Source organism: Carcharhinus amblyrhynchos, chromosome 2, assembly GCF_965287045.1.
Source record: "Carcharhinus amblyrhynchos chromosome 2, sCarAmb.v2.hapA, whole genome shotgun sequence".
Lineage (NCBI taxonomy): Eukaryota > Metazoa > Chordata > Chondrichthyes > Carcharhiniformes > Carcharhinidae > Carcharhinus > Carcharhinus amblyrhynchos.
Window position 1 is genome coordinate 79016738 of NC_137325.1, and position 13544 is coordinate 79030281.

Below are 13544 nucleotides of genomic sequence, written 5' to 3' on the forward strand. Positions count from 1 at the left end.
TTGCTTAAGCTTATGGACTTTTATTTACACAAAAGATTCCTTTGGAAGTTGATTGACAGGGACATATAATAAATGGTTAGTGTGAAGAACTGGGTCTGCAGCAGGGAAAAATGACTTTTGCAGTTTAAATCTGGAGTAATTTTAGCTAGAAATTGTTTGAAAACAGAAGCTTTTGCCAGCTACTCTGAGACTCGTATCATCCTCAGAAAATTCCAAAGCTGTCGACAATTGTCATAGCAAGTATATTTGTAATGGCTAACTATACTCAAAGTGGCAATTAAGTCTGTAAGAGGAATATTGCTATTTGGAACTGAAATAGTGATGTTAGAAATTAGTTGTTTCTTTCCATTTTTAAGTAGTGTTCAACTGTTAATGGTTAAGCTGGTTCCTTTGTTGGAGTTATGCTTAAACTGTGTTATGAATAAAGGTTGATTTAATATAAAATCCCTATTTTATCTGTGGAAACAATCTTCATATTTTCTCCAGAAAGGAAACATTGTTGAGGTCTAGTCTTGTTTCCCAATATAACTTGGGGTTCTGGTCCAATACACTAACATTAGGATGAAGTCCATCAGGACCTGGAGACTTGCCAGCCAGGAGCTCCATCAGTTTTCTCAATACAGTTTCTCTAGTGATTATAACTTGACCAAGACTGCTCACTCACTGGGGAACCTGTGGATGTGGTGCATCTGGATTTCCAAAAGGCATTTGACAAGGTGCCGCATTAAAGACTGGTACGTAAGATAAAGGTGCACAGTGTTATAAGTAATGTATTAATATGGATTGAGGATTGGCTAACTAACAGAAAGCAAAGAGTGGGGATAAATGGGTGTTTTTCTGGTTGGCAATCAATGACTAGTGGTGTACCTCAGGGATTAGTGTTGGGACCGCAATTGTTTAGAATTTACAAAGATGATTTGAAGTTGGGGGCCAAGTGTAATGTGTCAAAATTTGCAGATGACACTAAGATGGGTGAAAGAGCAAAGTGTGCAGAGGATGCTGAAAGTCTGCAAATGGATGTAGATAATCTAAGTGAGTGGGAGAGGGTCTGGCAGATGGAGTACAATGTTGGTAAATGTGAGGTCATCCATTTTGGTAGAAATAACTGCGAAATGGACTATTATTTAAATGGTAAAAAAATTGCAGCATGCTGCTGTGTAGAGGGACCTGTGTGTCCTTGTGCAGGAATCTCAAGGAGTTGGTTTGCAGGTGCAGCAGGTAATTTAGAAGGAATTTAGTTCTTCATTGCTAGGGAGATGGAGTTTAAAAACAGTGAGGTTATTTTACAGCTGTATAAGGTGCTGGTGAGGCTACATCTGGAGTACTGTGTACAGTTTTGGTCTCCTTACTTGAGAAAGGATATACTGGCACTGGAAAAGGTGCAGAGGAGATTCATTAGGTTGATTCTGGAGTTGAGATGGTTGGCTTATGAGGAGAGACTGAGTAGACTGGGGCTATACTCATTGGAATTCAGAAGAATGAGGGGAGATCTTATAGAAACATATAAGATTATGAAGGGAATAGGTAAGACAGAAGCAGGGAAGTTGTTTCCACTGGCAGGTGAAACTAGAACTAGGGGGCATGGCCTCAAAATAAAGGGAAGCAGATTTAGGACTGCATTGAAGAGGAACTTCTTCACACAAAGGGTTGTGAATCTATGGAATTTCCTGCCCAGTGAAGCAGTTGAGGCTACCTCATTGAATGTTTTTAAGGGCAATATTTTTAAGGACAGATATTCTGAGTATTCTGAAATATCCTCTGCCATTCATTCCCATTTGACGTATCCTCTAGCCTAGTATCCCCGTTCACATCACATCTCAATGTTCATGTCCACATAATTGTCCTTAAGGACAATTTAAAATACTAGTCATAGACCCACTCTTCTTCCTTTCAAACTAGATGTAAACTTCAATAAAATGTTGGTAGCTGCTACCTAACTAGATAGCTGTTCAGCTAGCATGAAGACAGGAGAGTTCCTGATCTGTTTTCTGGGCAGGTTTTCACAGCGAAGCTTATGCACTCAGTCTTTGAAAAAGTGGGCTAGACCATTTCTAGCCACTAGAGGCAGTGGGCAATCATCAGTTGTCTGGCAAATCACTTAGGGGAGGCAGTGGCTTATTGGTATTGCCGCTAGACTATTAATCCAAAAACTCAGCTAATGTTCTGGGGAGTGACCCGGATTCAAATCCCACCATGGCAGATGATGGAATTTGAATTCAATAAAACAATGTCTGGAATTAGGAGTCTACTGATGATGAGGGAACCATTGTCAATTATCGAAAAAAACCATCTGGTTCACTAATGTCCTTTAGGGAAGAAAGTCTGCCATCCTAAACCTGGCCCACATGTGACTTTAGAGCCACAGCAATGTGGTTGATTCTCAATGCCCTTCAAGGGCAACTAGGGATGGGCAATAAATGCTCACCTGCCAGTGACGCCCATGTCCCAAGATTGAATACAAAAAGCTCAGATCAGAGCCACAAACTGCACATGTGCAGAAAAAGCTGAAAGAAAACGCAGCTGTTCTGGCAGAACCTTCCCTCTCTGGGCCAGATACAGCATCCCCCTCTCCCCCATAGACATGGCCCGCTCCCAACATCATTGATCCTTTTATGTCCCCCACCACCCCCAGACCCCCTTGCACATGGCCTCCCACATCATCCCTCTGGCCCTGATGGCTGATTGACATGACCCTCTCTCTCCCCTGCCCCCAATCACCACAGAGGCACAAATCCTCCCTCCCCCCTCCCCTACCCACCCACCTTCAGTACATCTACAATTGCTGACATGGATTCACCTCCACAGTAACAAGGCAAACTGCATTAAACTCACTGGAATGCTGTAATGGGCACCTGACCTGCCCAAACTGCCCACAGCTGATCTGCCCTAACAAGGGAGAATGCTATAAAATCCCAAGGATGGACAGACAGGCAGGCAGTGCAGCAACAAATGGCCTCCTGGAAGACACCTCCCCATTTTTCAGATGCTGACCTGGCCAGGTTGCTGGAGGTGGTGGGGGATTAAGGCAGAACAACCTCTTCCCCCCACCAGGGCCATGTCCCAGAAGGAGGGATGGAAATGCAGTCTGGGAGGCAGTGGCAACATGCGTTACTGTCAGGCATTGGCCAGGAGAACTGGGAAGCAGTGCCACAAAAAACTGAATGACCTCATTCAGGCAGCAAGGGGAAGTGTTTTACTTCATCAAGCATCGCCCCCCGCCCCCCCCAAATGACTGCAAGATCCCGCTACCCCCAGTACTCTGCATGTTTTCAACCCGGGACCCCCAAGCACATCCCTCCTCCCTCCCACCAATCATATCACAACTCTTGCCCTCTGAGTACCATTCCCTGATATCCTGCAGAACTCATGTCATCAGGTTTTATGTGGTTTACATGGCTCTTTCTGTCCCCATGGGAGAAGAATACCCATAATTGCAGGGAGAGGGTGAAGACAGGGGGTTGTGTGCCTGACTTTCGGATCCTCATCCACTTTGAGGAGCGGGCGCTGGGGCTTGCGGAAGGAGAGGGGATGTGGACCAGTAGTGACAGCATAGTCGGACTGGAGCGTAGAAATGAGCATTTATCAATCCTCCACTTATTGGTAAGTTGCATGCAGCCCAGATTCCTGTCCCTCCCTTGCACTTAACCTTGTGTCCTGTATTGCAGGGAAGGGACCCTGATGCACCCGGGCCATCTGGCATTGCAGCCCCCACTGCTGCTCCCACCTATCTTGCCCCTGACAGCTCAAAAGACTCCTCAAAAGAAGCTGATGAAGGGACCTCTGAGGCTGATACCAGTTTTGCGTGAACTCCACCTCCAGTTAATCATCCCAGAGACTCTCTCATCAGTGGGTCCAGTTAGTGGTGAGGCTTCTGGGTCACTCTCTGGTGAGAACAACACATCTGCTAATGTACATTGGGTGAAGGACAGAATGTCCGAGATCTCTGGCATGTGGGGGCCTGCCAGAGGCAAGGACTCAGCTGGCCTCAGGCTACATACTGGTCCTCTGCAATCACCTCTCCTTCAGCTGCTGGAGATGCAGCAACAGAACCAGGGAATGCAGGAGGGATTAACAATCTCACTGGACCAACTGCAAGGCTGTTGGGAGGAGGCCAAAACTTTCGGGCGGATCAGCTATTGCCTGTCTTGCATGGTTCCTAGGCCAACACTGCAAGGTGTCATCTCTATTTTAAAGGATTGTCCCTTTAGCCTGAGATTGTGCCCTCTGGTTCTAGTTCTTCCTACTAGTGGAAACATCCTCTCCATATCCACTCTATCCAGGCCTTACAGTATCCTGTAAGTTTCAATAAGATCCCCCCTCATCCTTCTAAACTCCAATGAGTACAGACCTAGAGTCTTCAACCTTTCCTCATACAACAAGCTCTTCATTCCAGGGATCATTCTTGTGAACCTCCTCTGGACCTTTTCCAAGGCCTTCCTTCCTTAGATATGCGGCCCAAAACTGCTCACAATACTCCAAAGAGGGTCTGACAAAAGCCTTATACAGCCTCAGAAGTACATTCTGCTCTTGTATTCTAGTCCTCTCGACATGAATGCTAACACTGTATTTGCCTTCCAAACTGCCGACTGAACCTGCACGTTAACCTCAACAGAACCTTGAACAATGACTCCCAAGGCCCTTTGTGTTCTGATTTCCTAAGCATTTTCTCATTTAAAAAATTGTCTATGCCTTCAATCCTCTTTCCAAAGTGGATAACCTCACACTTTTCCACATTGTATTCCATCTATCACTTCTTTGCCCACTGTCCTAACCTGTCCAAATCCTTCTGCAAGCCCCCGCTTCCTCAATATTACCTGTCCCTCTACAAATCTTTGTATCATCTGCAAACGTAGCAACAGTGCCTTCAGTTCCTTCTTCCAAATCATTAATATATATGTTGAGAAAAGTTGTGGCCTCAGCACTGACCCCTGAGGCACACCACTAATCATTGGCTGCCATCCTGAAAAAGACCCCTTTATCCCCACTCTACCAGTGGGTCAATCCTCTATCCATGCCAGGATCTTACCCTTAACACCATGGGCACTTAACTTTTTGAACAGTCTCCTATGCGACATCTTGTCAAAAGCCTTCTGGAAATCTAAATAAATCACATCCACTGGCATCACAGACCATGGGGCACAGTAGGCAGCTGGCTACCTCCACCTCCAATGCACATCCTGGGGAGACATTGAGATGTATTGGTTAGCCAGTAGAGTTAAGAAGTTGTTGCAGCACTAAAATGGCACAGGCGAAGGGCAACACTAGTTAGATAGAATACTTAGGCACTTTAAAGGCTCATATTTACTCGTTATTTTGGCACGTATAATGAAGGTACTTTTTTCGGCAACAATAAACGTTTGTTCACCCCACATGTGTGACTAATTTGTCTCTGATTAGCCTCTAACAGGAATGTACTTACCCTGATGGTTGCCGGAGGGACCCGGCACGTTGATGTCAGTGGGGAGGCCCCTCAATGCACTGCTGCTGAGAAAATCAACTCAAATAATTCACTGGCTACTGCGGGTGGCATGCATTGCCAGCGACCTACAGCATCTGCCATGGCATCCCCAGAACCCACAAGAGATTCCCCCTCTCTCTCTTCCCACCCCACTCACCTTGGGGCCTTGCATGAGGTTTAGGGCATCCTTACCCACTACCCAGATGTGGGCCCGGGTGCCAGCGTGCATGTAGAGCTCAGGAGGAGTCACAATGGCTCATAATGAGTCGTCATCACCCTCCTGCCTGCCACAGAAACTTGCTAACATGGCGGCCCACCACTCTGGTGTTACGATGTTGCAGGAGATTGTAGGACTCCAAGGGTTGGAGAGGGGTGTGGGTAGTTGGTAATGGAACTCACATACCGCAAGTCAGGCCCCTAGTGACCAAAGTGTATGGTGATCAGGGCCTCCCTCACCATCCTGACATGCCTGATCTTTGCTGCCACCAGTCCACCAGCGTCTGGGTGGTATTGCTCCTTGTTGTCCTCCTCCTCCTCCTCTTCCTCCAGCCCAGCTGGTCGGTCTCCATGTCCTCCTCCTCCAAAAGGTCACCTCGCTACTCCATCGGGTTGTCTCAGGCATAGCACACCACCACGATGCAGGATGATATCAGGGAACAATATTAGAGGGCTATGCATTTTGAGGAACCCTATGCATCGCTCCACTATTGAACAGGTAGCAACGTTGGCCTCATTACACTGGGTCTTCGCCTCAGTCTCAAATCTCTGCACAGGCATCATCAGCCAAGTGCGAAGTGGGTATCCCATGTCCCCCCTGAGCCGTCCCTGCACCCTGGACTCCTCCTCAAAGACCTCCAGGACACCGGAACTCCTGTTATGCATGCTGCCAGGCTGTCTAACGCAGATGTGCATGATGTTCAGTTGATGGTCACACACCAACTACCCAATTATTGAATGGAAGCCTTTTCTGTTCATGAATCTTCCTGATTCTTCACCGGGGCCATGAGGGCAATGTGGGTGCAGTCTATAGCCTCCTGCACATTTGAATCCCTGTGTACAGGCATACAGGGCATCCATGACCCCTTTGACAAACTTTTGGGTGGTGGATGGTTAGGAAATGTCGCAAAGGTCTCCACTGGTGATCTGGAAGGACCCAGTGGCTAAAGGTTTAAGGCGGCCATCAATGCTACAGCCACCATGAGTGGGTGCTGCCCACCATCACCCCCCAACAAGGTTCCAGATCCTGGAACAAATGGCACAGGTGTCCCTCTGTCTCCTTTTGGAACCCGACTCATCAGTGGCACACCATGTTCGAAATTGTTCAAACAACAATCGTTGCAGAACTACTGGGGTCTCCGTTCCCTCCTTCTCCTGCCCACCTGTCAGGGTGAATGGCAGCCACTTCCTGCCTCCGGTGGCTGTCTCCCTCTGCTCCTGTGAGTGGTAAGGCCTGGGCTCCTCTGTCCACAATTCATCTTCCTGCTCCTCCTCCTCAGCTCCAGCAGCAACCCAAAGTACCACAAGATCAATCAGTTGCATCACAAAAGCCTTCTCGTCAATCTGAGGCAGCGGGGAGTTAGTTGGAGAAGGGGAGAGTCAGATGGAGAGGTTAAAGAACTTTGCTCACCCTTAGCTCAGCAACACACACTCCCCAAACTCCCACAGCCCCCGAGCAACACACACACCCCATACCCTCCACAACCTCCCCAGCAACACACACTCCCCAAACTCCCACAACTTCCCCAGCAACACACACTCCCCAAACTCCCACAGCCCCCTAGCAATATACACTCCCCATACCCCCACATCCCCCCAGCAACACACACTCCCCATGCCCCTCTAATACCCCCCAGCAACACATACTCCCCATACTCCCCCACAGCTCCCAACAACATGCAATCCCCATACCCCACACCGCCCCTCAAATGGCAACACAACCCCCCTATTTTTCACCCCCCCACTCACAAACACGCACCCAGAGCCCATGCAGTAGTAGCCCGAGACAGTGCTGTTTGACAAGTCCTGAGGCCGCAGCACTGCCAGTTCAGAGATTTTCCAGCCCATCTCCCTCCTGTAGCAGTGCGTGCTGTTGCCATCACTAGGACCCAGAGTCAACAATAAGACCCAAGGTCAGGGCTCTGACCTGGGTCCTTCCTGAGAGGCCGATGTTGGACCCCATGAACAACAGCAGCTCCCCGCCGCTCCATCACAATGGCAGGCCCCCCTGACCTGAAACGCAACATGACTGCCACAAAACAACCACCCTCGAGCTGCACCGAGCAGTTTGAAAGCAGAGGCTTACCTTCACCCTCACTGATCAAGCACCTGAATTAAACTTTTATACTTGAGGTGTTTTCCTGACCAGATTCAACATATCGATGTTGGTAATTAAGGCAGGTGAGCTGGAACGATTGGAAGAGAAGCTCGCTAATTACATTGTGATGAATGCAAAATAATGCAAGTTGTCATGTCACCCATTTTGGGTGGGATCCTGATCGCAGTGATTTTCTTTTCTTGGTAAAATGGAAATGGGCGTGAAAAGGGGCACCATTCCCACTAGTCACATAACACCCGATTTTACAACATTTTCCTGCTGTAAAATGGGCATAATGAGATCATAAAATTCCACCCAGCATGAGCTTGCAGTGTATACTATCTGCAAGATGTACCACAAAAACTTCACAACGACAGCAGTAATTTCTAACCCTAAATAGGACATGAGCATGCTTCTTGGCCCTTTGGCTAAGATCAAGTGTAGTATCGACATGCTGTGCTTGGTTGAAGTCATGAGGTTACATTTCAGCATCATTTGAAGCAATTTTTTAAAGTGGCATCTCGGCCTTTTGGCTAAGATGCAAATGAGATCAAGCCTTGGGGGAGGAGCTACACCTACTCCAATCAGCTTGGATCATGTAGATCAAGCCCAAGACATGAGGTGAGAGCCCTGTCTTATCAGCTTGGATCGGGAATCTGAATTGGATTTAATTGGATTGAATTGGAATAAAGTTTAAAAAAAAAGTTAATAGAAATGCCAGTAACTCCAAGTTGTCCTGCAAGTCACAAATCATCCTGACTTCAACATACATTGTCATTCCTTTAATATCGCCGGATTAGTATCCTGCTATGTTTTACTCATCACCATTGTCGGTGTACTGTTAACACAAAAACAGCAACATTTCATAGAGGTCATCTTCTGAGGGCTAGTGGGGGTGGACAATAAATATAACTTGACTAATGTTATCCACATTCTGAAAACAAATAACAGTATACTCGATCAGTGAGTGAAATTCAGTGAAAATAAAGAGATGTAATATTAAAGACAATAATATAGTATAATGATTCAAGTGAAATATTTTTGTTTGAGACAATTTGCTTGAGGAAGGAATTGAGGACAGATCCTATATGTGTATTCAGATAAATTCCCATTTGTTTTGCATGGGAGTGGAAGACACCCATTTAAGAATCTGGTCAGATTATCAATTACTGAATGTCAGTTTTTCAGATGGGAAACGGGCAGCCATAATTTGTAATTCTTCCTCATTGTGTTTCATATACCTGAGGCTGAAAGTACATAATTGCAGGGGTTGAATGTAAAAATAACAGAGAATGAGATATTATCACAATACAGAGTGACATAACAGTAAGTGTTTTTTAACAATAACAAGAATGTGCCCTATATAATACATGAAGTGTAATTAAATAGTTCAGTAACAGTTAGATATGCTAATGTCATTTAATTCTGCATGATATGGTATCATCTCCGTCAGTGCTGTGATGATCATTTGTAATTGTTCTATTCATTAGGTTTGCTAACTCCAGGTACCCACTTCTTGCTTTGAGAATATAGCTTAATATGGCCTTACTGAGCAAAAAACATATTTTCTTTCAGTTATCGTTACTGCTTATTTATCCACTTTTGAGGAAGCAAGACAAGTATTCCATTATAACGATTCCCAGAGTTCACCATCTTTTCTCGTGCTTGCTGTTTCACTAAAATTAGTTTTGAACATTACTAATCAAATCAAAGAAATTAATTACTTTGGTAATTTGAATGAGCAGTTCAAATTTTGTGACAAATGATAGTCAACCTCACATTCAGGGTGGCATAGTGGCATAGTGATTAGCACTGCTGCCTCACAGCACAAGGCAGCTCGGTTCAATTCTGGCGTCAAGTCATTGTCTGTGTGAAGTTTGCACATTCTCCCTGTATCTGTGTGGGTTTTCTCTGGGTGCTCTGGTTTCCTTCCACAGTCCAAAAATGTGTGGGTTAGGTTGATTGGCCATGCTAAATTGACCCTAGTGTCAGGGGATTTACAGGGTAAATATGTTGGGTTACGGGAATAGGGCCTGGGTGGGATTGTGATTGGTGCAGATTTGATGGGCCAAATGGTCTTCTTCTGCACTATAAGGATTCTATAACTTTAATCCCACTATGTTAATATCAAATTCCATGATTGCAGGTATTAGAATCATAGACTAAATTGCCTGTAGCCTTTAACATATAAATAGTGACCTGCTGATAATATGTCGGTCTGACTGCAAATTGGTCAAATATCCAACCAACAAAACTCCTTAAGAATACATTTTCCTGTATGTGTGTTATTTTAATGAACTTTAAAACCACAGAAATATGTTTTATAGGGCAAATCAACTTTAATAGGTTACACATTGGCATTTTACAAGCTTTACAGTCTGTCTGATTCCTCAGATAATGAAGCAGTCCATGCCAGCATGCAGCAAGACCTGGACAACATTGAGGCTTGGGGTGATAAGTGCCAAGTAACATTGGTGTCACACAGTACCAGACAATAAGCGTCTCCAAAAAGAGAGAGTAACCTCCCCTAGACATCTAAAGGTATTACCATTGTTGAATCTCCCACCATCAACATCCTGGGAGTCACCATTAATTTATCTGGACTAGCCACATAAATATTCGAACTACTAGAGCAAGTCAGAGGCTGGGAATTCGGTGGTAAGTTGCTTGTTTTCTGATCAATGCCTATAAGTCAGGAGTATGAAGGAATACTCTCCACTTGCCTACGTGCATTCAATTCCAACAACTCTTAAGGAGCTTGTCAGCATCCAGCAGCTTACTTGATTAACACCCATCACCATCTAAATATTGACTTCCTCTACTACCGATGCACCCTGATTGCAAAGTGTACCATGTGTAAGATGCATTGCAGCAACTCACCAATGCTGCTTCAATAACATCTTCCAACTCCATGACATCTACATCCCAGCAGGACAGGCACAACAGTTGCATTGTTACCTGATTGTTCTCACCCAAGTCATACATTGTTCTAATTTTGAAATATATCTCTGTTCCTCATCACAAAATCCTCAAATTCCCTAACTAACATGGTGCATCTAAAAAGACTGCAGATATGAAGAGAGGTCACCACCACCTTTTCAAAGGCAATTCAGGCTGGATAATGTCCCATGAAAAAATACATAAAAATAATCACATGTGAAATCAAAAGGTCTGTGTTGCCTGATGCAAGGTATATTGGGATATATTAACAGATTTCACACAATAAACAATCCACAATGAAAACCCATTAGGGGGTTAAGTAAAATCTTTCTCTCAGTTTTTGTGACTGAAGAATTTTTAAACACTCCAGCCTTATCTCATTTACTCAGGTCCACCATGTTTGAAATGGGGATGTCCATGGAACCTCCTATGCCCTGTCATCACTATTCTCGACTGGATGTAAAGGGTGACAGAACAATGCACTAATCAATTGATATTGAAATCTTCATTCAGTGCTTCTTCTGAGTTACAACTCATTCTACTTTATACATTTCTTCTACTACCAATGCACCCTGGTTGCAGAGTGTACCATGTGCAAGATGCACTGCGGCAACTCATCAATGCTGCTTCAATAGCATCTTCCAACCTCATACATCTATATCCCAGTAGGATAGGTACAACAGCTGCATTGTTGCAGTAATATTCTTTCAGGAAAAACTTCATCGATTAAATGCTTTGGCGTGTCTTGAGATTGTGAAAGACATTATATAAATTGTTCCGGGAGGGTAGTGGTATTACAGCACTGGAGAGGGATGATATAGTTGAGAAGGTAAAAGGCAGAATCTCATTAGCTAATTCTGAGGAATGGAGTAGAACATTTGTCAGTGGGAGAGCATTTGAGAAACTGTGATCACAATATCATTAGATTTAGAGTAATTATGGAAAGGCTAAGGAAATTCAAAGGTAAATACATTCACCTGGAAGTGAGCTAAATTGAGTGAATTGAAAAGGAACCTGTCGTAAGTAAGATAAAGGAAGTATTTTGATAGGGTATAACTGTTTCAACTGGCACGAGGGTTAATAACCAGAGATCACTGTTTGAAGATAATTTGTAAAATATCTGAGGGGAAATCTGAGTTTTGTTTTTTTGCAGTAAGTTGCCACAATTTGGAATGGACTGCCTGAACAGTAGATTCACCAGTAACTTTCACAGAGATTTGATGCATATACTTGGGAAAGAGAAATTTGCCAGTCTGTGGAAATGAGCAGCGGAGTGGGACTATTTGGTAGCTTTTTCAAAGAGCAAACATAAGCACAAAAGGTCAGATAGTTTCCATCAGCACTGAATGGTTCACCAAAAATAAATGCCAACATCACTTCAGTAATATTCTGAGGAAAATGTCTGAAGGCATTGAGGCGCAGGACATGGGCATGATTCTTAATTACTTCTGTCTGTTCTCCCAAAAGATAGGGATGAAGCAGATAAGGACTTAAAGAAAAAGGAGTGTGAAATATTGGTTGGGCTAAACACAATGAAGGAGTCAAAATAAGGTTTTTAGGATCTTTGAAATTGGATAAACCAACAGGCCCAGATGATTTCTTTCCCCATTGGCTGTGGGAAGCAAGGGAGGAACTAGCTGAGGTTCTGACCATCATTTTCTCATCCTCTCTGCAACATAGCAAAGGGATGGAGGACTGCTACAATTATGCTATCATTTAAGAAGGGATAGCCTGAGTGATTAACAGGTTAGTCAACTTAACCTCAATAATAGACAAATTATTAGTAAAAGATCTGAGACACAGTATAAATTGTCACTTAGAGAAATATGGATTATTCTTGTTAAGAAATGGTCATGCCTGACTAACCAGATTAAATTTTTTGAGGAAGTAGTGAGAGGGTCAGTGAGGGTAGTTTATTTGATGTCATTACGTGGATCAGAACAAAGCTTTGGACAAATTGAAAGCTCATGAGATCCAAGGGAAAGTAGCAAGTTGGAACCAAAATTACCTCAGTGGCTAGATGGAAAAAGTTATTGTTGGCTGACATTTTTATGACTGGAAGGCTGGTTGCAGTGAAGTTCCACAGGGTGCAATACTAGGTCCCTTGCTATTTGTTGTCTATATCAATAAGTTAGATTTAATTGCAGGGGCATAACTAAAAAGTTTGCAGATGATATAAGAATTGACCATGCAGTTGATACAAAGGAAGATAACTGTAGACTGCAGTAGACTGAAAATATCTTCATACTGGTCAGCTCACAAAAACAGGCAAATGGAATGGAATTGGAGAAATACGAGATAAAGTATTTAGGATGAACAAGCAAGACAAGGGAATATACAGTTCCGAGTCAGCCACATTATTGTGGATCTGGAGTCACACATCAACCAGACCAGGTAACGATGTCAGATTTCCTTCCTGAAAGGACATTAGTGAACCAGATGGGCTTTTGCAACAATTGACAATAGTTTCACACTCATCATTAGACCTTAGTTGCAGATTTTTATTGGGTTTAAATTTCAACATTTGCCATGATGGGATTTAAACAGTGGTCCCCAAATCATTACCCTAAGTCTACTGGATTACTAGTCTAGTGACAATACCACTGTGCCACAAGCTTCCAAGGTGGTTAATATAGTATTAAGGTTTCCAGGACTGAGAGTGTTAATGTGGAACTGGGAGAAAAGCATTGATGTAAAGGGATCACACCACCAGTAATAGTCTGGGAAAGGTCTAAATAGATAGTTCTCCTGTCATGGACTGGAAAAGCTTGCTGTCATGTATATCTGTACACAGTCATGTTCTGCAATAAATACTTACTGTTCAGACTCTGT

At 44.0% G+C, this 13544-nt stretch overlaps 1 non-coding gene across 1 annotated transcript; it reads left to right on the forward strand.

Annotated features, from left to right (window-relative positions):
* The first annotated feature begins 8180 nt into the window (after positions 1 to 8180).
* LOC145362010 (U2 spliceosomal RNA) lies at positions 8181 to 8372 on the forward strand. The gene has a single exon (XR_013889908.1). It is a non-coding gene; the product is annotated as a U2 spliceosomal RNA (small nuclear RNA).
* Positions 8373 to 13544: the final 5172 nt, after the last annotated feature.